This window comes from Chiloscyllium punctatum, chromosome 36 (genome assembly GCF_047496795.1).
Source record: "Chiloscyllium punctatum isolate Juve2018m chromosome 36, sChiPun1.3, whole genome shotgun sequence".
Taxonomy (NCBI): domain Eukaryota; kingdom Metazoa; phylum Chordata; class Chondrichthyes; order Orectolobiformes; family Hemiscylliidae; genus Chiloscyllium; species Chiloscyllium punctatum.
In genome coordinates, this window is record NC_092774.1 from 27,357,699 (window position 1) to 27,384,700 (window position 27,002).

The following is a 27,002-nucleotide window of genomic DNA, read 5'->3' on the forward strand; positions in this document are numbered from 1 at the left end:
GGGTGGAACAAGCAGATACCCGCAGAGCTTCTTTTGAGGCTATGAGCAAAGTGTTTGGAAATGAGACTAGAAGAGTGAGGGGCTTGAAATCGTGATCGAAATGAAGCAGGCACCTGAGGACAAGGGTGTTTCTTTTGCCAGTGAAAGATACTGCTTCACCAAGTTGGGCCTGTGGAAGGGAATCAGTGACGGTGATTATCTTTGGTTGTTCGCCTTGTGAATGAACCCATTGCTGCGCATGTCCGTGCTAACGTCAGAACTCTGCAGCATGGTGGCGTGAGATACGCACAGGGCCGGGGCCAATGGATGATGCATCTGACTCCACCTCCCTGTTTGAAATGCAGCTCACAGCTTCTTCACACACCCCAATTAATCTTTCTCATTGTCCTGTAGCCGGCATACGGTTTGAATTCCCGATCTGCGGGAATGAGAATCCTTTCACTGTCTCGCGTCAGTAAATGTCCCTGAGAACATCTGAGTCAACTCACAGCGCAGTCATATGAGGGGAAGCTGAAATAGCCCCACATGCTGCTCACGGGCACATTTTATTCTCCCCAACTCAACGCCTCAAACACTGCGGCTCCTGGGAGTGGAAAAGAAACAATCACCAAAACCCAGTCCAAGCTCTGTGAATCTTCAGAAAATCAGCAAACGTTCATCCCTTCGGATTTTCTATCCTGGGCTGACAGGGATGGGTTTTGTCACTCTTTTGTAGGACATTGCAAGTGGATGTTTTGCAAACATGCACTACAATGCAATCTGATTAATCAGGACCTGGATGTTTTCGGTCTTTGAATGTATGTGTTGTGCTCCAGAACTTTGCTGTTCACAGTTTATAATACTTATCTTCCCAGTCCCCTGTATCACTTGTCGAAAATGTTTAATTTGTGTCTTGTAATCCTTTCACTGTCTGCTAATGAGGATAGCGTTTCCGTGTTTTACCTAAATTATCTTGACCTTGCATACCTCAAGCCTCAAGCGAATTTCACGAGAAACCTTCTCCAGTTCAAAAGCCAACTGTTCATGATGGCTCTGTTCCTTGTCACGTGTCCAATTTCAGATCGATGTTGTTAATGTCCCTTCTACTCCTTCAGATCCAGGTTTCGCTCACAGGGCTAGAACAGAACTGTCACCAAATACATTTACCAATCTACGTTCATCCTATCGATTGTATTAGCATCATCAACACTTCTCATCAAAATAACTCGAGAGACTTTCATCACAATTTTCTGTGAACAGTCATACATTAGCTTTGCTGAATGAACCCCAAATTTCTTGAAGTGGCTCCTTATTTTCGGCCCTGATTATTAATCTCTCTACGCATGGGAATGGATCCTTCCCAGCCGCTCTATCTCTCATCAATGTGTGTAGTTCAATTCGATCTCCCATCAGCCTCCTCTGTCCTGATCAAATCCAGGGCAACAGGAACCGTTGGGGCTATGGCGCGGACAGGACAATCCCAATACTCACCTTTCCTGTTAGAACTATTCCATGAGAAAGTTTAGACCACAACTTTGGGCGTGTAGTTGTGGCCGAACACTTAAGGTGTTGGCGTAGAGATCCTTTGGGGCTCCCCGCCCAGGGTGGTAACCTGCTGGCTATGATTTCTTCGCTGGCGATTTTAAATGACTTCCTGTTGGTTGCATTATCGCTCAAACTTCACAAAACCCGTCTCAATAAAGACCCGTTTTCTCATGTCTGGGAATTGATTGCCATGCAGGAAACTCGGGTTCTGAACAAGCAACGTACCAGACTCACAACGTCAGCTCTGTTTCCCTTTCCACAGATGCTGCTCGACCCGTTGGCTTTCTGCAGTATTCTCTGTGTTTATTAGGCACAAGTGCTGCTTTTCATTCAAGAACTTCAATCCCTGTCCTCTGGTAACTGACTCTGGTCAGTGGCAATTGGTTCTTCTGATCATTAAACTGCCCATTCCCACCGCTTCTTCCTCCATCGTGACCAACAGCCCCAGGAAATCTCCAGTTTTCCTTCTTTGCTCCAAAGCGAACATTCTCCACCTTGGGAATGTCTCCCCAAAATGGAAATTCCTCATCCCTGGACATGAGGCAAGGCGTACAATTGGAAGAGATTTTGGCAAAATATTGTCAGTTAGGAAATGGAAAAATGTTCAAATGTTCATGAAGCAACACAGAAATCCCAGTCTCCAGCTTTGTGAACCTTTAGAAACACTTTGCGAAGCGGATTTCGAGGAGAATGAAAGATGACCGGTCCGATTGAGCAGAGACAGTCCAGACCCCGTCCCCTTGTTGACGAGGCCGGGAGGTTGACTCTGATGTTCTTGGCACATGAACTGATCTGAGACAATGAAAGAATTGTCGTTCCTGCACATCATGAATTCAAACCCCTTCTCCCCTGCGAGCCAACGAGAGAACTCGGAAACAGGCAAAACACTGAAAGGCTGGAAGGGCGACGGCCCCGGAGTAAGAAAGCTAGTTCCTCGTGACATGGATGTGTCTGCAGACTGTCCCCGGTATCTCCACAAGAGATCTCCCAGGCTTGATTATGGAAAAGTAAAACTGATAGACGACAACTGTAATTCTCGGCGGGGAGGCTGAATTATAAAATCACCAGGCGATGTGCAGCCCATGTCAGCGCCTGTCTCTGTGGCGCAATTGGTCCGCGCGTTCGGCTGTTAACCGGAAGGTTGGTGGTTCTAGCCCACCCAGGGGCGGTGTGTTCGCTGCCCTTCTTTGGCTTCGAAGCTGTGCGCTTTTAATGGCGTCAGGAAAATTTTCCCCCAACGGAAATCTTCTCCACAAAGGGGTTTCTGAATTGAATTGATGTCTAACGGAAGGGACTGCGTTTGCTGAGAAGACGAGACCAAAAGAGAAACTAGGCAGGTTTGACAGTACCTGTCGGTGAAAACACAATTTTGAAATGTTGCCTCTGATTCTCTTTCCACAGATGTTGCCTGACCTGCTGAGTTCCTCCTGCAATTTCTAACTGAAAGTTCATTTCATCTTTTGGGGTGAAACACCGAAATATCTGCAAACACCATGTGCCGATATTTAACCCTTTCGAATCACTGTGAAGTGATTGGATTCAAACAAACTCTGCGATGATTCACTCTTTCTCAGCTCCATAGGCAGACAGGCCTGGGACGTCAAGCTGTCAGTGTGGTTCTGTATTCGTGGGCCGAGTGGTTAATGCGATGTACATGAAATCCATTGCGGTTTCCCCTCGCAGGTGTGAACCCTGCCGAGTACAAAATGAGAAATGTCGTCGAAAAGAAAGGGAGCTTGCTCCCCGGCTTCTTCTTTAAGATTCAAATCAGTGGAGGGGGAAAAATATTTCACTCAAATTGGGACTGGTGGGAATCTGCAACCCACTGCCTGTTCGGGTGGAACAAGCAGATACCCGCAGAGCTTCTTTTGAGGCTATGAGCAAAGTGTTTGGAAATGAGACTAGAAGAGTGAGGTGCTTGAAATCGTGATCGAAATGAAGCAGGCACCTGAGGACAAGGGTGTTTCCTTTGCCAGTGAAAGATACTGCTTCACCAAGTTGGGCCTGTGGAAGGGAATCAGTGACGGTGATTATCTTTGGTTGTTCGCCTTGTGAATGAACCCATTGCTGCGCATGTCCGTGCTAACGTCAGAACTCTGCAGCATGGTGGCGTGAGATACGCACAGGGCCGGGGCCAATGGATGATGCATCTGACTCCACCTCCCTGTTTGAAATGCAGCTCACAGCTTCTTCACACACCCCAATTAATCTTTCTCATTGTCCTGTAGCCGGCATACGGTTTGAATTCCCGATCTGCGGGAATGAGAATCCTTTCACTGTCTCGCGTCAGTAAATGTCCCTGAGAACATCTGAGTCAACTCACAGCGCAGTCATATGAGGGGAAGCTGAAATAGCCCCACATGCTGCTCACGGGCACATTTTATTCTCCCCAACTCAACGCCTCAAACACTGCGGCTCCTGGGAGTGGAAAAGAAACAATCACCAAAACCCAGTCCAAGCTCTGTGAATCTTCAGAAAATCAGCAAACGTTCATCCCTTCGGATTTTCTATCCTGGGCTGACAGGGATGGGTTTTGTCACTCTTTTGTAGGACATTGCAAGTGGATGTTTTGCAAACATGCACTACAATGCAATCTGATTAATCAGGACCTGGATGTTTTCGGTCTTTGAATGTATGTGTTGTGCTCCAGAACTTTGCTGTTCACAGTTTATAATACTTATCTTCCCAGTCCCCTGTATCACTTGTCGAAAATGTTTAATTTGTGTCTTGTAATCCTTTCACTGTCTGCTAATGAGGATAGCGTTTCCGTGTTTTACCTAAATTATCTTGACCTTGCATACCTCAAGCCTCAAGCGAATTTCACGAGAAACCTTCTCCAGTTCAAAAGCCAACTGTTCATGATGGCTCTGTTCCTTGTCACGTGTCCAATTTCAGATCGATGTTGTTAATGTCCCTTCTACTCCTTCAGATCCAGGTTTCGCTCACAGGGCTAGAACAGAACTGTCACATTGACCAATCTACGTTCATCCTATCGATTGTATTAGCATCATCAACACTTCTCATCAAAATAACTCGAGAGACTTTCATCACAATTTTCTGTGAACAGTCATACATTAGCTTTGCTGAATGAACCCCAAATTTCTTGAAGTGGCTCCTTATTTTCGGCCCTGATTATTAATCTCTCTACGCATGGGAATGGATCCTTCCCAGCCGCTCTATCTCTCATCAATGTGTGTAGTTCAATTCGATCTCCCATCAGCCTCCTCTGTCCTGATCAAATCCAGGGCAACAGGAACCGTTGGGGCTATGGCGCGGACAGGACAATCCCAATACTCACCTTTCCTGTTAGAACTATTCCATGAGAAAGTTTAGACCACAACTTTGGGCGTGTAGTTGTGGCCGAACACTTAAGGTGTTGGCGTAGAGATCCTTTGGGGCTCCCCGCCCAGGGTGGTAACCTGCTGGCTATGATTTCTTCGCTGGCGATTTTAAATGACTTCCTGTTGGTTGCATTATCGCTCAAACTTCACAAAACCCGTCTCAATAAAGACCCGTTTTCTCATGTCTGGGAATTGATTGCCATGCAGGAAACTCGGGTTCTGAACAAACAACGTACCAGACTCACAACGTCAGCTCTGTTTCCCTTTCCACAGATGCTGCTCGACCCGTTGGCTTTCTGCAGTATTCTCTGTGTTTATTAGGCACAAGTGCTGCTTTTCATTCAAGAACTTCAATCCCTGTCCTCTGGTAACTGACTCTGGTCAGTGGCAATTGGTTCTTCTGATCATTAAACTGCCCATTCCCACCGCTTCTTCCTCCATCGTGACCAACAGCCCCAGGAAATCTCCAGTTTTCCTTCTTTGCTCCAAAGCGAACATTCTCCACCTTGGGAATGTCTCCCCAAAATGGAAATTCCTCATCCCTGGACATGAGGCAAGGCGTACAATTGGAAGAGATTTTGGCAAAATATTGTCAGTTAGGAAATGGAAAAATGTTCAAATGTTCATGAAGCAACACAGAAATCCCAGTCTCCAGCTTTGTGAACCTTTAGAAACACTTTGCGAAGCGGATTTCGAGGAGAATGAAAGATGACCGGTCCGATTGAGCAGAGACAGTCCAGACACCGTCCCCTTGTTGACGAGGCCGGGAGGTTGACTCTGATGTTCTTGGCACATGAACTGATCTGAGACAATGAAAGAATTGTCGTTCCTGCACATCATGAATTCAAACCCCTTCTCCCCTGCGAGCCAACGAGAGAACTCGGGAACAGGCAAAACACTGAAAGGCTGGAAGGGCGACGGCCCCGGAGTAAGAAAGCTAGTTCCTCGTGACATGGATGTGTCTGCAGACTGTCCCCGGTATCTCCACAAGAGATCTCCCAGGCTTGATTATGGAAAAGTAAAACTGATAGACGACAATTGTAATTCTCGGCGGGGAGGCTGAAGTATAAAATCACCAGGCGATGGTGCAGCCCAAGTCAGCGCCTGTCTCTGTGGCGCAATTGGTCAGCGCGTTCGGCTGTTAACCGAAAGGTTGGTGGTTCGAGCCCACCCAGGGGCGGTGTGTTCGCTGCCCTTCTTTGGCTTCGAAGCTGTGCGCTTTTAATGGCGTCAGGAAAATTTTCCCCCAACGGAAATCTTCTCCACAAAGGGGTTTCTGAATTGAATTGATGTCTAACGGAAGGGACTGCGTTTGCTGAGAAGACGAGACCAAAAGAGAAACTAGGCAGGTTTGACAGTACCTGTCGGTGAAAACACAATTTTGAAATGTTGCCTCTGATTCTCTTTCCACAGATGTTGCCTGACCTGCTGAGTTCCTCCTGCAATTTCTAACTGAAAGTTCATTTCATCTTTTGGGGTGAAACACCGAAATATCTGCAAACACCATGTGCCGATATTTAACCCTTTCGAATCACTGTGAAGTGATTGGATTCAAACAAACTCTGCGATGATTCACTCTTTCTCAGCTCCATAGGCAGACAGGCCTGGGAAGTCAAGCTGTCAGTGTGGTTCTGTATTCGTGGGCCGAGTGGTTAATGCGATGTACATGAAATCCATTGCGGTTTCCCCTCGCAGGTGTGAACCCTGCCGAGTACAAAATGAGAAATGTCGTCGAAAAGAAAGGGAGCTTGCTCCCCGGCTTCTTCTTTAAGATTCAAATCAGTGGAGGGGGAAAAATATTTCACTCAAATTGGGACTGGTGGGAATCTGCAACCCACTGCCTGTTCGGGTGGAACAAGCAGATACCCGCAGAGCTTCTTTTGAGGCTATGAGCAAAGTGTTTGGAAATGAGACTAGAAGAGTGAGGTGCTTGAAATCGTGATCGAAATGAAGCAGGCACCTGAGGACAAGGGTGTTTCCTTTGCCAGTGAAAGATACTGCTTCACCAAGTTGGGCCTGTGGAAGGGAATCAGTGACGGTGATTATCTTTGGTTGTTCGCCTTGTGAATGAACCCATTGCTGCGCATGTCCGTGCTAACGTCAGAACTCTGCAGCATGGTGGCGTGAGATACGCACAGGGCCGGGGCCAATGGATGATGCATCTGACTCCACCTCCCTGTTTGAAATGCAGCTCACAGCTTCTTCACACACCCCAATTAATCTTTCTCATTGTCCTGTAGCCGGCATACGGTTTGAATTCCCGATCTGCGGGAATGAGAATCCTTTCACTGTCTCGCGTCAGTAAATGTCCCTGAGAACATCTGAGTCAACTCACAGCGCAGTCATATGAGGGGAAGCTGAAATAGCCCCACATGCTGCTCACGGGCACATTTTATTCTCCCCAACTCAACGCCTCAAACACTGCGGCTCCTGGGAGTGGAAAAGAAACAATCACCAAAACCCAGTCCAAGCTCTGTGAATCTTCAGAAAATCAGCAAACGTTCATCCCTTCGGATTTTCTATCCTGGGCTGACAGGGATGGGTTTTGTCACTCTTTTGTAGGACATTGCAAGTGGATGTTTTGCAAACATGCACTACAATGCAATCTGATTAATCAGGACCTGGATGTTTTCGGTCTTTGAATGTATGTGTTGTGCTCCAGAACTTTGCTGTTCACAGTTTATAATACTTATCTTCCCAGTCCCCTGTATCACTTGTCGAAAATGTTTAATTTGTGTCTTGTAATCCTTTCACTGTCTGCTAATGAGGATAGCGTTTCCGTGTTTTACCTAAATTATCTTGACCTTGCATACCTCAAGCCTCAAGCGAATTTCACGAGAAACCTTCTCCAGTTCAAAAGCCAACTGTTCATGATGGCTCTGTTCCTTGTCACGTGTCCAATTTCAGATCGATGTTGTTAATGTCCCTTCTACTCCTTCAGATCCAGGTTTCGCTCACAGGGCTAGAACAGAACTGTCACCAAATACATTGACCAATCTACGTTCATCCTATCGATTGTATTAGCATCATCAACACTTCTCATCAAAATAACTCGAGAGACTTTCATCACAATTTTCTGTGAACAGTCATACATTAGCTTTGCTGAATGAACCCCAAATTTCTTGAAGTGGCTCCTTATTTTCGGCCCTGATTATTAATCTCTCTACGCATGGGAATGGATCCTTCCCAGCCGCTCTATCTCTCATCAATGTGTGTAGTTCAATTCGATCTCCCATCAGCCTCCTCTGTCCTGATCAAATCCAGGGCAACAGGAACCGTTGGGGCTATGGCGCGGACAGGACAATCCCAATACTCACCTTTCCTGTTAGAACTATTCCATGAGAAAGTTTAGACCACAACTTTGGGCGTGTAGTTGTGGCCGAACACTTAAGGTGTTGGCGTAGAAATCCTTTGGGGCTCCCCGCTCAGGGTGGTAACCTGCTGGCTATGATTTCTTCGCTGGCGATTTTAAATGACTTCCTGTTGGTTGCATTATCGCTCAAACTTCACAAAACCCGTCTCAATAAAGACCCGTTTTCTCATGTCTGGGAATTGATTGCCATGCAGGAAACTCGGGTTCTGAACAAACAACGTACCAGACTCACAACGTCAGCTCTGTTTCCCTTTCCACAGATGCTGCTCGACCCGTTGGCTTTCTGCAGTATTCTCTGTGTTTATTAGGCACAAGTGCTGCTTTTCATTCAAGAACTTCAATCCCTGTCCTCTGGTAACTGACTCTGGTCAGTGGCAATTGGTTCTTCTGATCATTAAACTGCCCATTCCCACCGCTTCTTCCTCCATCGTGACCAACAGCCCCAGGAAATCTCCAGTTTTCCTTCTTTGCTCCAAAGCGAACATTCTCCACCTTGGGAATGTCTCCCCAAAATGGAAATTCCTCATCCCTGGACATGAGGCAAGGCGTACAATTGGAAGAGATTTTGGCAAAATATTGTCAGTTAGGAAATGGAAAAATGTTCAAATGTTCATGAAGCAACACAGAAATCCCAGTCTCCAGCTTTGTGAACCTTTAGAAACACTTTGCGAAGCGGATTTCGAGGAGAATGAAAGATGACCGGTCCGATTGAGCAGAGACAGTCCAGACACCGTCCCCTTGTTGACGAGGCCGGGAGGTTGACTCTGATGTTCTTGGCACATGAACTGATCTGAGACAATGAAAGAATTGTCGTTCCTGCACATCATGAATTCAAACCCCTTCTCCCCTGCGAGCCAACGAGAGAACTCGGGAACAGGCAAAACACTGAAAGGCTGGAAGGGCGACGGCCCCGGAGTAAGAAAGCTAGTTCCTCGTGACATGGATGTGTCTGCAGACTGTCCCCGGTATCTCCACAAGAGATCTCCCAGGCTTGATTATGGAAAAGTAAAACTGATAGACGACAATTGTAATTCTCGGCGGGGAGGCTGAAGTATAAAATCACCAGGCGATGGTGCAGCCCAAGTCAGCGCCTGTCTCTGTGGCGCAATTGGTCAGCGCGTTCGGCTGTTAACCGAAAGGTTGGTGGTTCGAGCCCACCCAGGGGCGGTGTGTTCGCTTCCCTTCTTTGGCTTCGAAGCTGTGCGCTTTTAATGGCGTCAGGAAAATTTTCCCCCAACGGAAATCTTCTCCACAAAGGGGTTTCTGAATTGAATTGATGTCTAACGGAAGGGACTGCGTTTGCTGAGAAGACGAGACCAAAAGAGAAACTAGGCAGGTTTGACAGTACCTGTCGGTGAAAACACAATTTTGAAATGTTGCCTCTGATTCTCTTTCCACAGATGTTGCCTGACCTGCTGAGTTCCTCCTGCAATTTCTAACTGAAAGTTCATTTCATCTTTTGGGGTGAAACACCGAAATATCTGCAAACACCATGTGCCGATATTTAACCCTTTCGAATCACTGTGAAGTGATTGGATTCAAACAAACTCTGCGATGATTCACTCTTTCTCAGCTCCATAGGCAGACAGGCCTGGGAAGTCAAGCTGTCAGTGTGGTTCTGTATTCGTGGGCCGAGTGGTTAATGCGATGTACATGAAATCCATTGCGGTTTCCCCTCGCAGGTGTGAACCCTGCCGAGTACAAAATGAGAAATGTCGTCGAAAAGAAAGGGAGCTTGCTCCCCGGCTTCTTCTTTAAGATTCAAATCAGTGGAGGGGGAAAAATATTTCACTCAAATTGGGACTGGTGGGAATCTGCAACCCACTGCCTGTTCGGGTGGAACAAGCAGATACCCGCAGAGCTTCTTTTGAGGCTATGAGCAAAGTGTTTGGAAATGAGACTAGAAGAGTGAGGTGCTTGAAATCGTGATCGAAATGAAGCAGGCACCTGAGGACAAGGGTGTTTCTTTTGCCAGTGAAAGATACTGCTTCACCAAGTTGGGCCTGTGGAAGGGAATCAGTGACGGTGATTATCTTTGGTTGTTCGCCTTGTGAATGAACCCATTGCTGCGCATGTCCGTGCTAACGTCAGAACTCTGCAGCATGGTGGCGTGAGATACGCACAGGGCCGGGGCCAATGGATGATGCATCTGACTCCACCTCCCTGTTTGAAATGCAGCTCACAGCTTCTTCACACACCCCAATTAATCTTTCTCATTGTCCTGTAGCCGGCATACGGTTTGAATTCCCGATCTGCGGGAATGAGAATCCTTTCACTGTCTCGCGTCAGTAAATGTCCCTGAGAACATCTGAGTCAACTCACAGCGCAGTCATATGAGGGGAAGCTGAAATAGCCCCACATGCTGCTCACGGGCACATTTTATTCTCCCCAACTCAACGCCTCAAACACTGCGGCTCCTGGGAGTGGAAAAGAAACAATCACCAAAACCCAGTCCAAGCTCTGTGAATCTTCAGAAAATCAGCAAACGTTCATCCCTTCGGATTTTCTATCCTGGGCTGACAGGGATGGGTTTTGTCACTCTTTTGTAGGACATTGCAAGTGGATGTTTTGCAAACATGCACTACAATGCAATCTGATTAATCAGGACCTGGATGTTTTCGGTCTTTGAATGTATGTGTTGTGCTCCAGAACTTTGCTGTTCACAGTTTATAATACTTATCTTCCCAGTCCCCTGTATCACTTGTCGAAAATGTTTAATTTGTGTCTTGTAATCCTTTCACTGTCTGCTAATGAGGATAGCGTTTCCGTGTTTTACCTAAATTATCTTGACCTTGCATACCTCAAGCCTCAAGCGAATTTCACGAGAAACCTTCTCCAGTTCAAAAGCCAACTGTTCATGATGGCTCTGTTCCTTGTCACGTGTCCAATTTCAGATCGATGTTGTTAATGTCCCTTCTACTCCTTCAGATCCAGGTTTCGCTCACAGGGCTAGAACAGAACTGTCACATTGACCAATCTACGTTCATCCTATCGATTGTATTAGCATCATCAACACTTCTCATCAAAATAACTCGAGAGACTTTCATCACAATTTTCTGTGAACAGTCATACATTAGCTTTGCTGAATGAACCCCAAATTTCTTGAAGTGGCTCCTTATTTTCGGCCCTGATTATTAATCTCTCTACGCATGGGAATGGATCCTTCCCAGCCGCTCTATCTCTCATCAATGTGTGTAGTTCAATTCGATCTCCCATCAGCCTCCTCTGTCCTGATCAAATCCAGGGCAACAGGAACCGTTGGGGCTATGGCGCGGACAGGACAATCCCAATACTCACCTTTCCTGTTAGAACTATTCCATGAGAAAGTTTAGACCACAACTTTGGGCGTGTAGTTGTGGCCGAACACTTAAGGTGTTGGCGTAGAGATCCTTTGGGGCTCCCCGCCCAGGGTGGTAACCTGCTGGCTATGATTTCTTCGCTGGCGATTTTAAATGACTTCCTGTTGGTTGCATTATCGCTCAAACTTCACAAAACCCGTCTCAATAAAGACCCGTTTTCTCATGTCTGGGAATTGATTGCCATGCAGGAAACTCGGGTTCTGAACAAACAACGTACCAGACTCACAACGTCAGCTCTGTTTCCCTTTCCACAGATGCTGCTCGACCCGTTGGCTTTCTGCAGTATTCTCTGTGTTTATTAGGCACAAGTGCTGCTTTTCATTCAAGAACTTCAATCCCTGTCCTCTGGTAACTGACTCTGGTCAGTGGCAATTGGTTCTTCTGATCATTAAACTGCCCATTCCCACCGCTTCTTCCTCCATCGTGACCAACAGCCCCAGGAAATCTCCAGTTTTCCTTCTTTGCTCCAAAGCGAACATTCTCCACCTTGGGAATGTCTCCCCAAAATGGAAATTCCTCATCCCTGGACATGAGGCAAGGCGTACAATTGGAAGAGATTTTGGCAAAATATTGTCAGTTAGGAAATGGAAAAATGTTCAAATGTTCATGAAGCAACACAGAAATCCCAGTCTCCAGCTTTGTGAACCTTTAGAAACACTTTGCGAAGCGGATTTCGAGGAGAATGAAAGATGACCGGTCCGATTGAGCAGAGACAGTCCAGACACCGTCCCCTTGTTGACGAGGCCGGGAGGTTGACTCTGATGTTCTTGGCACATGAACTGATCTGAGACAATGAAAGAATTGTCGTTCCTGCACATCATGAATTCAAACCCCTTCTCCCCTGCGAGCCAACGAGAGAACTCGGGAACAGGCAAAACACTGAAAGGCTGGAAGGGCGACGGCCCCGGAGTAAGAAAGCTAGTTCCTCGTGACATGGATGTGTCTGCAGACTGTCCCCGGTATCTCCACAAGAGATCTCCCAGGCTTGATTATGGAAAAGTAAAACTGATAGACGACAATTGTAATTCTCGGCGGGGAGGCTGAAGTATAAAATCACCAGGCGATGGTGCAGCCCAAGTCAGCGCCTGTCTCTGTGGCGCAATTGGTCAGCGCGTTCGGCTGTTAACCGAAAGGTTGGTGGTTCGAGCCCACCCAGGGGCGGTGTGTTCGCTGCCCTTCTTTGGCTTCGAAGCTGTGCGCTTTTAATGGCGTCAGGAAAATTTTCCCCCAACGGAAATCTTCTCCACAAAGGGGTTTCTGAATTGAATTGATGTCTAACGGAAGGGACTGCGTTTGCTGAGAAGACGAGACCAAAAGAGAAACTAGGCAGGTTTGACAGTACCTGTCGGTGAAAACACAATTTTGAAATGTTGCCTCTGATTCTCTTTCCACAGATGTTGCCTGACCTGCTGAGTTCCTCCTGCAATTTCTAACTGAAAGTTCATTTCATCTTTTGGGGTGAAACACCGAAATATCTGCAAACACCATGTGCCGATATTTAACCCTTTCGAATCACTGTGAAGTGATTGGATTCAAACAAACTCTGCGATGATTCACTCTTTCTCAGCTCCATAGGCAGACAGGCCTGGGAAGTCAAGCTGTCAGTGTGGTTCTGTATTCGTGGGCCGAGTGGTTAATGCGATGTACATGAAATCCATTGCGGTTTCCCCTCGCAGGTGTGAACCCTGCCGAGTACAAAATGAGAAATGTCGTCGAAAAGAAAGGGAGCTTGCTCCCCGGCTTCTTCTTTAAGATTCAAATCAGTGGAGGGGGAAAAATATTTCACTCAAATTGGGACTGGTGGGAATCTGCAACCCACTGCCTGTTCGGGTGGAACAAGCAGATACCCGCAGAGCTTCTTTTGAGGCTATGAGCAAAGTGTTTGGAAATGAGACTAGAAGAGTGAGGTGCTTGAAATCGTGATCGAAATGAAGCAGGCACCTGAGGACAAGGGTGTTTCTTTTGCCAGTGAAAGATACTGCTTCACCAAGTTGGGCCTGTGGAAGGGAATCAGTGACGGTGATTATCTTTGGTTGTTCGCCTTGTGAATGAACCCATTGCTGCGCATGTCCGTGCTAACGTCAGAACTCTGCAGCATGGTGGCGTGAGATACGCACAGGGCCGGGGCCAATGGATGATGCATCTGACTCCACCTCCCTGTTTGAAATGCAGCTCACAGCTTCTTCACACACCCCAATTAATCTTTCTCATTGTCCTGTAGCCGGCATACGGTTTGAATTCCCGATCTGCGGGAATGAGAATCCTTTCACTGTCTCGCGTCAGTAAATGTCCCTGAGAACATCTGAGTCAACTCACAGCGCAGTCATATGAGGGGAAGCTGAAATAGCCCCACATGCTGCTCACGGGCACATTTTATTCTCCCCAACTCAACGCCTCAAACACTGCGGCTCCTGGGAGTGGAAAAGAAACAATCACCAAAACCCAGTCCAAGCTCTGTGAATCTTCAGAAAATCAGCAAACGTTCATCCCTTCGGATTTTCTATCCTGGGCTGACAGGGATGGGTTTTGTCACTCTTTTGTAGGACATTGCAAGTGGATGTTTTGCAAACATGCACTACAATGCAATCTGATTAATCAGGACCTGGATGTTTTCGGTCTTTGAATGTATGTGTTGTGCTCCAGAACTTTGCTGTTCACAGTTTATAATACTTATCTTCCCAGTCCCCTGTATCACTTGTCGAAAATGTTTAATTTGTGTCTTGTAATCCTTTCACTGTCTGCTAATGAGGATAGCGTTTCCGTGTTTTACCTAAATTATCTTGACCTTGCATACCTCAAGCCTCAAGCGAATTTCACGAGAAACCTTCTCCAGTTCAAAAGCCAACTGTTCATGATGGCTCTGTTCCTTGTCACGTGTCCAATTTCAGATCGATGTTGTTAATGTCCCTTCTACTCCTTCAGATCCAGGTTTCGCTCACAGGGCTAGAACAGAACTGTCACCAAATACATTGACCAATCTACGTTCATCCTATCGATTGTATTAGCATCATCAACACTTCTCATCAAAATAACTCGAGAGACTTTCATCACAATTTTCTGTGAACAGTCATACATTAGCTTTGCTGAATGAACCCCAAATTTCTTGAAGTGGCTCCTTATTTTCGGCCCTGATTATTAATCTCTCTACGCATGGGAATGGATCCTTCCCAGCCGCTCTATCTCTCATCAATGTATGTAGTTCAATTCGATCTCCCATCAGCCTCCTCTGTCCTGATCAAATCCAGGGCAACAGGAACCGTTGGGGCTATGGCGCGGACAGGACAATCCCAATACTCACCTTTCCTGTTAGAACTATTCCATGAGAAAGTTTAGACCACAACTTTGGGCGTGTAGTTGTGGCCGAACACTTAAGGTGTTGGCGTAGAGATCCTTTGGGGCTCCCCGCCCAGGGTGGTAACCTGCTGGCTATGATTTCTTCGCTGGCGATTTTAAATGACTTCCTGTTGGTTGCATTATCGCTCAAACTTCACAAAACCCGTCTCAATAAAGACCCGTTTTCTCATGTCTGGGAATTGATTGCCATGCAGGAAACTCGGGTTCTGAACAAACAACGTACCAGACTCACAACGTCAGCTCTGTTTCCCTTTCCACAGATGCTGCTCGACCCGTTGGCTTTCTGCAGTATTCTCTGTGTTTATTAGGCACAAGTGCTGCTTTTCATTCAAGAACTTCAATCCCTGTCCTCTGGTAACTGACTCTGGTCAGTGGCAATTGGTTCTTCTGATCATTAAACTGCCCATTCCCACCGCTTCTTCCTCCATCGTGACCAACAGCCCCAGGAAATCTCCAGTTTTCCTTCTTTGCTCCAAAGCGAACATTCTCCACCTTGGGAATGTCTCCCCAAAATGGAAATTCCTCATCCCTGGACATGAGGCAAGGCGTACAATTGGAAGAGATTTTGGCAAAATATTGTCAGTTAGGAAATGGAAAAATGTTCAAATGTTCATGAAGCAACACAGAAATCCCAGTCTCCAGCTTTGTGAACCTTTAGAAACACTTTGCGAAGCGGATTTCGAGGAGAATGAAAGATGACCGGTCCGATTGAGCAGAGACAGTCCAGACACCGTCCCCTTGTTGACGAGGCCGGGAGGTTGACTCTGATGTTCTTGGCACATGAACTGATCTGAGACAATGAAAGAATTGTCGTTCCTGCACATCATGAATTCAAACCCCTTCTCCCCTGCGAGCCAACGAGAGAACTCGGGAACAGGCAAAACACTGAAAGGCTGGAAGGGCGACGGCCCCGGAGTAAGAAAGCTAGTTCCTCGTGACATGGATGTGTCTGCAGACTGTCCCCGGTATCTCCACAAGAGATCTCCCAGGCTTGATTATGGAAAAGTAAAACTGATAGACGACAATTGTAATTCTCGGCGGGGAGGCTGAAGTATAAAATCACCAGGCGATGGTGCAGCCCAAGTCCGCGCCTGTCTCTGTGGCGCAATTGGTCAGCGCGTTCGGCTGTTGACCGAAAGGTTGGTGGTTCGAGCCCACCCAGGGGCGGTGTGTTCGCTGCCCTTCTTTGGCTTCGAAGCTGTGCGCTTTTAATGGCGTCAGGAAAATTTTCCCCCAACGGAAATCTTCTCCACAAAGGGGTTTCTGAATTGAATTGATGTCTAACGGAAGGGACTGCGTTTGCTGAGAAGACGAGACCAAAAGAGAAACTAGGCAGGTTTGACAGTACCTGTCGGTGAAAACACAATTTTGAAATGTTGCCTCTGATTCTCTTTCCACAGATGTTGCCTGACCTGCTGAGTTCCTCCTGCAATTTCTAACTGAAAGTTCATTTCATCTTTTGGGGTGAAACACCGAAATATCTGCAAACACCATGTGCCGATATTTAACCCTTTCGAATCACTGTGAAGTGATTGGATTCAAACAAACTCTGCGATGATTCACTCTTTCTCAGCTCCATAGGCAGACAGGCCTGGGAAGTCAAGCTGTCAGTGTGGTTCTGTATTCGTGGGCCGAGTGGTTAATGCGATGTACATGAAATCCATTGCGGTTTCCCCTCGCAGGTGTGAACCCTGCCGAGTACAAAATGAGAAATGTCGTCGAAAAGAAAGGGAGCTTGCTCCCCGGCTTCTTCTTTAAGATTCAAATCAGTGGAGGGGGAAAAATATTTCACTCAAATTGGGACTGGTGGGAATCTGCAACCCACTGCCTGTTCGGGTGGAACAAGCAGATACCCGCAGAGCTTCTTTTGAGGCTATGAGCAAAGTGTTTGGAAATGAGACTAGAAGAGTGAGGGGCTTGAAATCGTGATCGAAATGAAGCAGGCACCTGAGGACAAGGGTGTTTCTTTTGCCAGTGAAAGATACTGCTTCACCAAGTTGGGCCTGTGGAAGGGAATCAGTGACGGTGATTATCTTTGGTTGTTCGCCTTGTGAATGAACCCATTGCTGCGCATGTCCGTGCTAACGTCAGAACTCTGCAGCATGGTGGCGTGAGATACGCACAGGGCCGGGGCCAATGGATGATGCATCTGACTCCACCTCCCTGTTTGAAATGCAGCTCACAGCTTCTTCACACACCCCAATTAATCTTTCTCATTGTCCTGTAGCCGGCATACGGTTTGAATTCCCGATCTGCGGGAATGAGAATCCTTTCACTGTCTCGCGTCAGTAAATGTCCCTGAGAACATCTGAGTCAACTCACAGCGCAGTCATATGAGGGGAAGCTGAAATAGCCCCACATGCTGCTCACGGGCACATTTTATTCTCCCCAACTCAACGCCTCAAACACTGCGGCTCCTGGGAGTGGAAAAGAAACAATCACCAAAACCCAGTCCAAGCTCTGTGAATCTTCAGAAAATCAGCAAACGTTCATCCCTTCGGATTTTCTATCCTGGGCTGACAGGGATGGGTTTTGTCACTCTTTTGTAGGACATTGCAAGTGGATGTTTTGCAAACATGCACTACAATGCAATCTGATTAATCAGGACCTGGATGTTTTCGGTCTTTGAATGTATGTGTTGTGCTCCAGAACTTTGCTGTTCACAGTTTATAATACTTATCTTCCCAGTCCCCTGTATCACTTGTCGAAAATGTTTAATTTGTGTCTTGTAATCCTTTCACTGTCTGCTAATGAGGATAGCGTTTCCGTGTTTTACCTAAATTATCTTGACCTTGCATACCTCAAGCCTCAAGCGAATTTCACGAGAAACCTTCTCCAGTTCAAAAGCCAACTGTTCATGATGGCTCTGTTCCTTGTCACGTGTCCAATTTCAGATCGATGTTGTTAATGTCCCTTCTACTCCTTCAGATCCAGGTTTCGCTCACAGGGCTAGAACAGAACTGTCACCAAATACATTGACCAATCTACGTTCATCCTATCGATTGTATTAGCATCATCAACACTTCTCATCAAAATAACTCGAGAGACTTTCATCACAATTTTCTGTGAACAGTCATACATTAGCTTTGCTGAATGAACCCCAAATTTCTTGAAGTGGCTCCTTATTTTCGGCCCTGATTATTAATCTCTCTACGCATGGGAATGGATCCTTCCCAGCCGCTCTATCTCTCATCAATGTGTGTAGTTCAATTCGATCTCCCATCAGCCTCCTCTGTCCTGATCAAATCCAGGGCAACAGGAACCGTTGGGGCTATGGCGCGGACAGGACAATCCCAATACTCACCTTTCCTGTTAGAACTATTCCATGAGAAAGTTTAGACCACAACTTTGGGCGTGTAGTTGTGGCCGAACACTTAAGGTGTTGGCGTAGAGATCCTTTGGGGCTCCCCGCCCAGGGTGGTAACCTGCTGGCTATGATTTCTTCGCTGGCGATTTTAAATGACTTCCTGTTGGTTGCATTATCGCTCAAACTTCACAAAACCCGTCTCAATAAAGACCCGTTTTCTCATGTCTGGGAATTGATTGCCATGCAGGAAACTCGGGTTCTGAACAAACAACGTACCAGACTCACAACGTCAGCTCTGTTTCCCTTTCCACAGATGCTGCTCGACCCGTTGGCTTTCTGCAGTATTCTCTGTGTTTATTAGGCACAAGTGCTGCTTTTCATTCAAGAACTTCAATCCCTGTCCTCTGGTAACTGACTCTGGTCAGTGGCAATTGGTTCTTCTGATCATTAAACTGCCCATTCCCACCGCTTCTTCCTCCATCGTGACCAACAGCCCCAGGAAATCTCCAGTTTTCCTTCTTTGCTCCAAAGCGAACATTCTCCACCTTGGGAATGTCTCCCCAAAATGGAAATTCCTCATCCCTGGACATGAGGCAAGGCGTACAATTGGAAGAGATTTTGGCAAAATATTGTCAGTTAGGAAATGGAAAAATGTTCAAATGTTCATGAAGCAACACAGAAATCCCAGTCTCCAGCTTTGTGAACCTTTAGAAACACTTTGCGAAGCGGATTTCGAGGAGAATGAAAGATGACCGGTCCGATTGAGCAGAGACAGTCCAGACACCGTCCCCTTGTTGACGAGGCCGGGAGGTTGACTCTGATGTTCTTGGCACATGAACTGATCTGAGACAATGAAAGAATTGTCGTTCCTGCACATCATGAATTCAAACCCCTTCTCCCCTGCGAGCCAACGAGAGAACTCGGGAACAGGCAAAACACTGAAAGGCTGGAAGGGCGACGGCCCCGGAGTAAGAAAGCTAGTTCCTCGTGACATGGATGTGTCTGCAGACTGTCCCCGGTATCTCCACAAGAGATCTCCCAGGCTTGATTATGGAAAAGTAAAACTGATAGACGACAATTGTAATTCTCGGCGGGGAGGCTGAAGTATAAAATCACCAGGCGATGGTGCAGCCCAAGTCAGCGCCTGTCTCTGTGGCGCAATTGGTCAGCGCGTTCGGCTGTTAACCGAAAGGTTGGTGGTTCGAGCCCACCCAGGGGCGGTGTGTTCGCTGCCCTTCTTTGGCTTCGAAGCTGTGCGCTTTTAATGGCGTCAGGAAAATTTTCCCCCAACGGAAATCTTCTCCACAAAGGGGTTTCTGAATTGAATTGATGTCTAACGGAAGGGACTGCGTTTGCTGAGAAGACGAGACCAAAAGAGAAACTAGGCAGGTTTGACAGTACCTGTCGGTGAAAACACAATTTTGAAATGTTGCCTCTGATTCTCTTTCCACAGATGTTGCCTGACCTGCTGAGTTCCTCCTGCAATTTCTAACTGAAAGTTCATTTCATCTTTTGGGGTGAAACACCGAAATATCTGCAAACACCATGTGCCGATATTTAACCCTTTCGAATCACTGTGAAGTGATTGGATTCAAACAAACTCTGCGATGATTCACTCTTTCTCAGCTCCATAGGCAGACAGGCCTGGGAAGTCAAGCTGTCAGTGTGGTTCTGTATTCGTGGGCCGAGTGGTTAATGCGATGTACATGAAATCCATTGCGGTTTCCCCTCGCAGGTGTGAACCCTGCCGAGTACAAAATGAGAAATGTCGTCGAAAAGAAAGGGAGCTTGCTCCCCGGCTTCTTCTTTAAGATTCAAATCAGTGGAGGGGGAAAAATATTTCACTCAAATTGGGACTGGTGGGAATCTGCAACCCACTGCCTGTTCGGGTGGAACAAGCAGATACCCGCAGAGCTTCTTTTGAGGCTATGAGCAAAGTGTTTGGAAATGAGACTAGAAGAGTGAGGTGCTTGAAATCGTGATCGAAATGAAGCAGGCACCTGAGGACAAGGGTGTTTCCTTTGCCAGTGAAAGATACTGCTTCACCAAGTTGGGCCTGTGGAAGGGAATCAGTGACGGTGATTATCTTTGGTTGTTCGCCTTGTGAATGAACCCATTGCTGCGCATGTCCGTGCTAACGTCAGAACTCTGCAGCATGGTGGCGTGAGATACGCACAGGGCCGGGGCCAATGGATGATGCATCTGACTCCACCTCCCTGTTTGAAATGCAGCTCACAGCTTCTTCACACACCCCAATTAATCTTTCTCATTGTCCTGTAGCCGGCATACGGTTTGAATTCCCGATCTGCGGGAATGAGAATCCTTTCACTGTCTCGCGTCAGTAAATGTCCCTGAGAACATCTGAGTCAACTCACAGCGCAGTCATATGAGGGGAAGCTGAAATAGCCCCACATGCTGCTCACGGGCACATTTTATTCTCCCCAACTCAACGCCTCAAACACTGCGGCTCCTGGGAGTGGAAAAGAAACAATCACCAAAACCCAGTCCAAGCTCTGTGAATCTTCAGAAAATCAGCAAACGTTCATCCCTTCGGATTTTCTATCCTGGGCTGACAGGGATGGGTTTTGTCACTCTTTTGTAGGACATTGCAAGTGGATGTTTTGCAAACATGCACTACAATGCAATCTGATTAATCAGGACCTGGATGTTTTCGGTCTTTGAATGTATGTGTTGTGCTCCAGAACTTTGCTGTTCACAGTTTATAATACTTATCTTCCCAGTCCCCTGTATCACTTGTCGAAAATGTTTAATTTGTGTCTTGTAATCCTTTCACTGTCTGCTAATGAGGATAGCGTTTCCGTGTTTTACCTAAATTATCTTGACCTTGCATACCTCAAGCCTCAAGCGAATTTCACGAGAAACCTTCTCCAGTTCAAAAGCCAACTGTTCATGATGGCTCTGTTCCTTGTCACGTGTCCAATTTCAGATCGATGTTGTTAATGTCCCTTCTACTCCTTCAGATCCAGGTTTCGCTCACAGGGCTAGAACAGAACTGTCACCAAATACATTGACCAATCTACGTTCATCCTATCGATTGTATTAGCATCATCAACACTTCTCATCAAAATAACTCGAGAGACTTTCATCACAATTTTCTGTGAACAGTCATACATTAGCTTTGCTGAATGAACCCCAAATTTCTTGAAGTGGCTCCTTATTTTCGGCCCTGATTATTAATCTCTCTACGCATGGGAATGGATCCTTCCCAGCCGCTCTATCTCTCATCAATGTGTGTAGTTCAATTCGATCTCCCATCAGCCTCCTCTGTCCTGATCAAATCCAGGGCAACAGGAACCGTTGGGGCTATGGCGCGGACAGGACAATCCCAATACTCACCTTTCCTGTTAGAACTATTCCATGAGAAAGTTTAGACCACAACTTTGGGCGTGTAGTTGTGGCCGAACACTTAAGGTGTTGGCGTAGAGATCCTTTGGGGCTCCCCGCCCAGGGTGGTAACCTGCTGGCTATGATTTCTTCGCTGGCGATTTTAAATGACTTCCTGTTGGTTGCATTATCGCTCAAACTTCACAAAACCCGTCTCAATAAAGACCCGTTTTCTCATGTCTGGGAATTGATTGCCATGCAGGAAACTCGGGTTCTGAACAAACAACGTACCAGACTCACAACGTCAGCTCTGTTTCCCTTTCCACAGATGCTGCTCGACCCGTTGGCTTTCTGCAGTATTCTCTGTGTTTATTAGGCACAAGTGCTGCTTTTCATTCAAGAACTTCAATCCCTGTCCTCTGGTAACTGACTCTGGTCAGTGGCAATTGGTTCTTCTGATCATTAAACTGCCCATTCCCACCGCTTCTTCCTCCATCGTGACCAACAGCCCCAGGAAATCTTCAGTTTTCCTTCTTTGCTCCAAAGCGAACATTCTCCACCTTGGGAATGTCTCCCCAAAATGGAAATTCCTCATCCCTGGACATGAGGCAAGGCGCACAATTGGAAGAGATTTTGGCAAAATATTGTCAGTTAGGAAATGGAAAAATGTTCAAATGTTCATGAAGCAACACAGAAATCCCAGTCTCCAGCTTTGTGAACCTTTAGAAACACTTTGCGAAGCGGATTTCGAGGAGAATGAAAGATGACCGGTCCGATTGAGCAGAGACAGTCCAGACACCGTCCCCTTGTTGACGAGGCCGGGAGGTTGACTCTGATGTTCTTGGCACATGAACTGATCTGAGACAATGAAAGAATTGTCGTTCCTGCACATCATGAATTCAAACCCCTTCTCCCCTGCGAGCCAACGAGAGAACTCGGAAACAGGCAAAACACTGAAAGGCTGGAAGGGCGACGGCCCCGGAGTAAGAAAGCTAGTTCCTCGTGACATGGATGTGTCTGCAGACTGTCCCCGGTATCTCCACAAGAGATCTCCCAGGCTTGATTATGGAAAAGTAAAACTGATAGACGACAACTGTAATTCTCGGCGGGGAGGCTGAATTATAAAATCACCAGGCGATGTGCAGCCCAAGTCAGCGCCTGTCTCTGTGGCGCAATTGGTCAGCGCGTTCGGCTGTTAACCGAAAGGTTGGTGGTTCGAGCCCACCCAGGGACGGTGTGTTCGCTGCCCTTCTTTGGCTTCGAAGCTGTGCGCTTTTAATGGCGTCAGGAAAATTTTCCCCCAACGGAAATCTTCTCCACAAAGGGGTTTCTGAATTGAATTGATGTCTAACGGACGGGACTGCGTTTGCTGAGAAGACGAGACCAAAAGAGAAACTAGGCAGGTTTGACAGTACCTGTCGGTGAAAACACAATTTTGAAATGTTGCCTCTGATTCTCTTTCCACAGATGTTGCCTGACCTGCTGAGTTCCTCCTGCAATTTCTAACTGAAAGTTCATTTCATCTTTTGGGGTGAAGCACCGAAATATCTGCAAACACCATGTGCCGATATTTAACCCTTTCGAATCACTGTGAAGTGATTAGATTCAAACAAACTCTGCGATGATTCACTCTTTCTCAGCTCCATAGGCAGACAGGCCTGGGAAGTCAAGCTGTCAGTGTGGTTCTGTATTCGTGGGCCGAGTGGTTAATGCGATGTACATGAAATCCATTGCGGTTTCCCCTCGCAGGTGTGAACCCTGCCGAGTACAAAATGAGAAATGTCGTCGAAAAGAAAGGGAGCTTGCTCCCCGGCTTCTTCTTTAAGATTCAAATCAGTGGAGGGGGAAAAATATTTCACTCAAATTGGGACTGGTGGGAATCTGCAACCCACTGCCTGTTCGGGTGGAACAAGCAGATACCCGCAGAGCTTCTTTTGAGGCTATGAGCAAAGTGTTTGGAAATGAGACTAGAAGAGTGAGGTGCTTGAAATCGTGATCGAAATGAAGCAGGCACCTGAGGACAAGGGTGTTTCCTTTGCCAGTGAAAGATACTGCTTCACCAAGTTGGGCCTGTGGAAGGGAATCAGTGACGGTGATTATCTTTGGTTGTTCGCCTTGTGAATGAACCCATTGCTGCGCATGTCCGTGCTAACGTCAGAACTCTGCAGCATGGTGGCGTGAGATACGCACAGGGCCGGGGCCAATGGATGATGCATCTGACTCCACCTCCCTGTTTGAAATGCAGCTCACAGCTTCTTCACACACCCCAATTAATCTTTCTCATTGTCCTGTAGCCGGCATACGGTTTGAATTCCCGATCTGCGGGAATGAGAATCTTTTCACTGTCTCGCGTCAGTAAATGTCCCTGAGAACATCTGAGTCAACTCACAGCGCAGTCATATGAGGGGAAGCTGAAATAGCCCCACATGCTGCTCACGGGCACATTTTATTCTCCCCAACTCAACGCCTCAAACACTGCGGCTCCTGGGAGTGGAAAAGAAACAATCACCAAAACCCAGTCCAAGCTCTGTGAATCTTCAGAAAATCAGCAAACGTTCATCCCTTCGGATTTTCTATCCTGGGCTGACAGGGATGGGTTTTGTCACTCTTTTGTAGGACATTGCAAGTGGATGTTTTGCAAACATGCACTACAATGCAATCTGATTAATCAGGACCTGGATGTTTTCGGTCTTTGAATGTATGTGTTGTGCTCCAGAACTTTGCTGTTCACAGTTTATAATACTTATCTTCCCAGTCCCCTGTATCACTTGTCGAAAATGTTTAATTTGTGTCTTGTAATCCTTTCACTGTCTGCTAATGAGGATAGCGTTTCCGTGTTTTACCTAAATTATCTTGACCTTGCATACCTCAAGCCTCAAGCGAATTTCACGAGAAACCTTCTCCAGTTCAAAAGCCAACTGTTCATGATGGCTCTGTTCCTTGTCACGTGTCCAATTTCAGATCGATGTTGTTAATGTCCCTTCTACTCCTTCAGATCCAGGTTTCGCTCACAGGGCTAGAACAGAACTGTCACCAAATACATTGACCAATCTACGTTCATCCTATCGATTGTATTAGCATCATCAACACTTCTCATCAAAATAACTCGAGAGACTTTCATCACAATTTTCTGTGAACAGTCATACATTAGCTTTGCTGAATGAACCCCAAATTTCTTGAAGTGGCTCCTTATTTTCGGCCCTGATTATTAATCTCTCTACGCATGGGAATGGATCCTTCCCAGCCGCTCTATCTCTCATCAATGTGTGTAGTTCAATTCGATCTCCCATCAGCCTCCTCTGTCCTGATCAAATCCAGGGCAACAGGAACCGTTGGGGCTATGGCGCGGACAGGACAATCCCAATACTCACCTTTCCTGTTAGAACTATTCCATGAGAAAGTTTAGACCACAACTTTGGGCGTGTAGTTGTGGCCGAACACTTAAGGTGTTGGCGTAGAGATCCTTTGGGGCTCCCCGCCCAGGGTGGTAACCTGCTGGCTATGATTTCTTCGCTGGCGATTTTAAATGACTTCCTGTTGGTTGCATTATCGCTCAAACTTCACAAAACCCGTCTCAATAAAGACCCGTTTTCTCATGTCTGGGAATTGATTGCCATGCAGGAAACTCGGGTTCTGAACAAACAACGTACCAGACTCACAACGTCAGCTCTGTTTCCCTTTCCACAGATGCTGCTCGACCCGTTGGCTTTCTGCAGTATTCTCTGTGTTTATTAGGCACAAGTGCTGCTTTTCATTCAAGAACTTCAATCCCTGTCCTCTGGTAACTGACTCTGGTCAGTGGCAATTGGTTCTTCTGATCATTAAACTGCCCATTCCCACCGCTTCTTCCTCCATCGTGACCAACAGCCCCAGGAAATCTCCAGTTTTCCTTCTTTGCTCCAAAGCGAACATTCTCCACCTTGGGAATGTCTCCCCAAAATGGAAATTCCTCATCCCTGGACATGAGGCAAGGCGTACAATTGGAAGAGATTTTGGCAAAATATTGTCAGTTAGGAAATGGAAAACTGTTCAAATGTTCATGAAGCAACACAGAAATCCCAGTCTCCAGCTTTGTGAACCTTTAGAAACACTTTGCGAAGCGGATTTCGAGGAGAATGAAAGATGACCGGTCCGATTGAGCAGAGACAGTCCAGACACCGTCCCCTTGTTGACGAGGCCGGGAGGTTGACTCTGATGTTCTTGGCACATGAACTGATCTGAGACAATGAAAGAATTGTCGTTCCTGCACATCATGAATTCAAACCCCTTCTCCCCTGCGAGCCAACGAGAGAACTCGGGAACAGGCAAAACACTGAAAGGCTGGAAGGGCGACGGCCCCGGAGTAAGAAAGCTAGTTCCTCGTGACATGGATGTGTCTGCAGACTGTCCCCGGTATCTCCACAAGAGATCTCCCAGGCTTGATTATGGAAAAGTAAAACTGATAGACGACAATTGTAATTCTCGGCGGGGAGGCTGAAGTATAAAATCACCAGGCGATGGTGCAGCCCAAGTCAGCGCCTGTCTCTGTGGCGCAATTGGTCAGCGCGTTCGGCTGTTAACCGAAAGGTTGGTGGTTCGAGCCCACCCAGGGGCGGTGTGTTCGCTGCCCTTCTTTGGCTTCGAAGCTGTGCGCTTTTAATGGCGTCAGGAAAATTTTCCCCCAACGGAAATCTTCTCCACAAAGGGGTTTCTGAATTGAATTGATGTCTAACGGAAGGGACTGCGTTTGCTGAGAAGACGAGACCAAAAGAGAAACTAGGCAGGTTTGACAGTACCTGTCGGTGAAAACACAATTTTGAAATGTTGCCTCTGATTCTCTTTCCACAGATGTTGCCTGACCTGCTGAGTTCCTCCTGCAATTTCTAACTGAAAGTTCATTTCATCTTTTGGGGTGAAACACCGAAATATCTGCAAACACCATGTGCCGATATTTAACCCTTTCGAATCACTGTGAAGTGATTGGATTCAAACAAACTCTGCGATGATTCACTCTTTCTCAGCTCCATAGGCAGACAGGCCTGGGAAGTCAAGCTGTCAGTGTGGTTCTGTATTCGTGGGCCGAGTGGTTAATGCGATGTACATGAAATCCATTGCGGTTTCCCCTCGCAGGTGTGAACCCTGCCGAGTACAAAATGAGAAATGTCGTCGAAAAGAAAGGGAGCTTGCTCCCCGGCTTCTTCTTTAAGATTCAAATCAGTGGAGGGGGAAAAATATTTCACTCAAATTGGGACTGGTGGGAATCTGCAACCCACTGCCTGTTCGGGTGGAACAAGCAGATACCCGCAGAGCTTCTTTTGAGGCTATGAGCAAAGTGTTTGGAAATGAGACTAGAAGAGTGAGGTGCTTGAAATCGTGATCGAAATGAAGCAGGCACCTGAGGACAAGGGTGTTTCCTTTGC

At 46.8% G+C, this 27,002-nt stretch overlaps 1 protein-coding gene and 7 non-coding genes across 8 annotated transcripts in view; all 8 read left to right on the top strand.

Moving 5' to 3' along the window:
• The window catches only part of LOC140460300 (uncharacterized), a 749,266-nt gene that overhangs the window by 291,221 nt on the left and 431,043 nt on the right, over window positions 1–27,002 (top strand). The gene's annotated exons all lie outside the window — the stretch shown is intronic.
• trnan-guu (transfer RNA asparagine (anticodon GUU)) lies at window positions 5,972–6,045 on the top strand. The gene has a single exon. It is a non-coding gene; the product is annotated as a tRNA-Asn (tRNA).
• Window positions 9,332–9,405, top strand: trnan-guu (transfer RNA asparagine (anticodon GUU)). The gene has a single exon. It is a non-coding gene; the product is annotated as a tRNA-Asn (tRNA).
• On the top strand, window positions 12,685–12,758 carry trnan-guu (transfer RNA asparagine (anticodon GUU)). The gene has a single exon. It is a non-coding gene; the product is annotated as a tRNA-Asn (tRNA).
• trnan-guu (transfer RNA asparagine (anticodon GUU)) lies at window positions 16,045–16,118 on the top strand. The gene has a single exon. It is a non-coding gene; the product is annotated as a tRNA-Asn (tRNA).
• trnan-guu (transfer RNA asparagine (anticodon GUU)) lies at window positions 19,405–19,478 on the top strand. Its single transcript has one exon. It is a non-coding gene; the product is annotated as a tRNA-Asn (tRNA).
• Window positions 22,764–22,837, top strand: trnan-guu (transfer RNA asparagine (anticodon GUU)). Its single transcript has one exon. It is a non-coding gene; the product is annotated as a tRNA-Asn (tRNA).
• Window positions 26,124–26,197, top strand: trnan-guu (transfer RNA asparagine (anticodon GUU)). The gene has a single exon. It is a non-coding gene; the product is annotated as a tRNA-Asn (tRNA).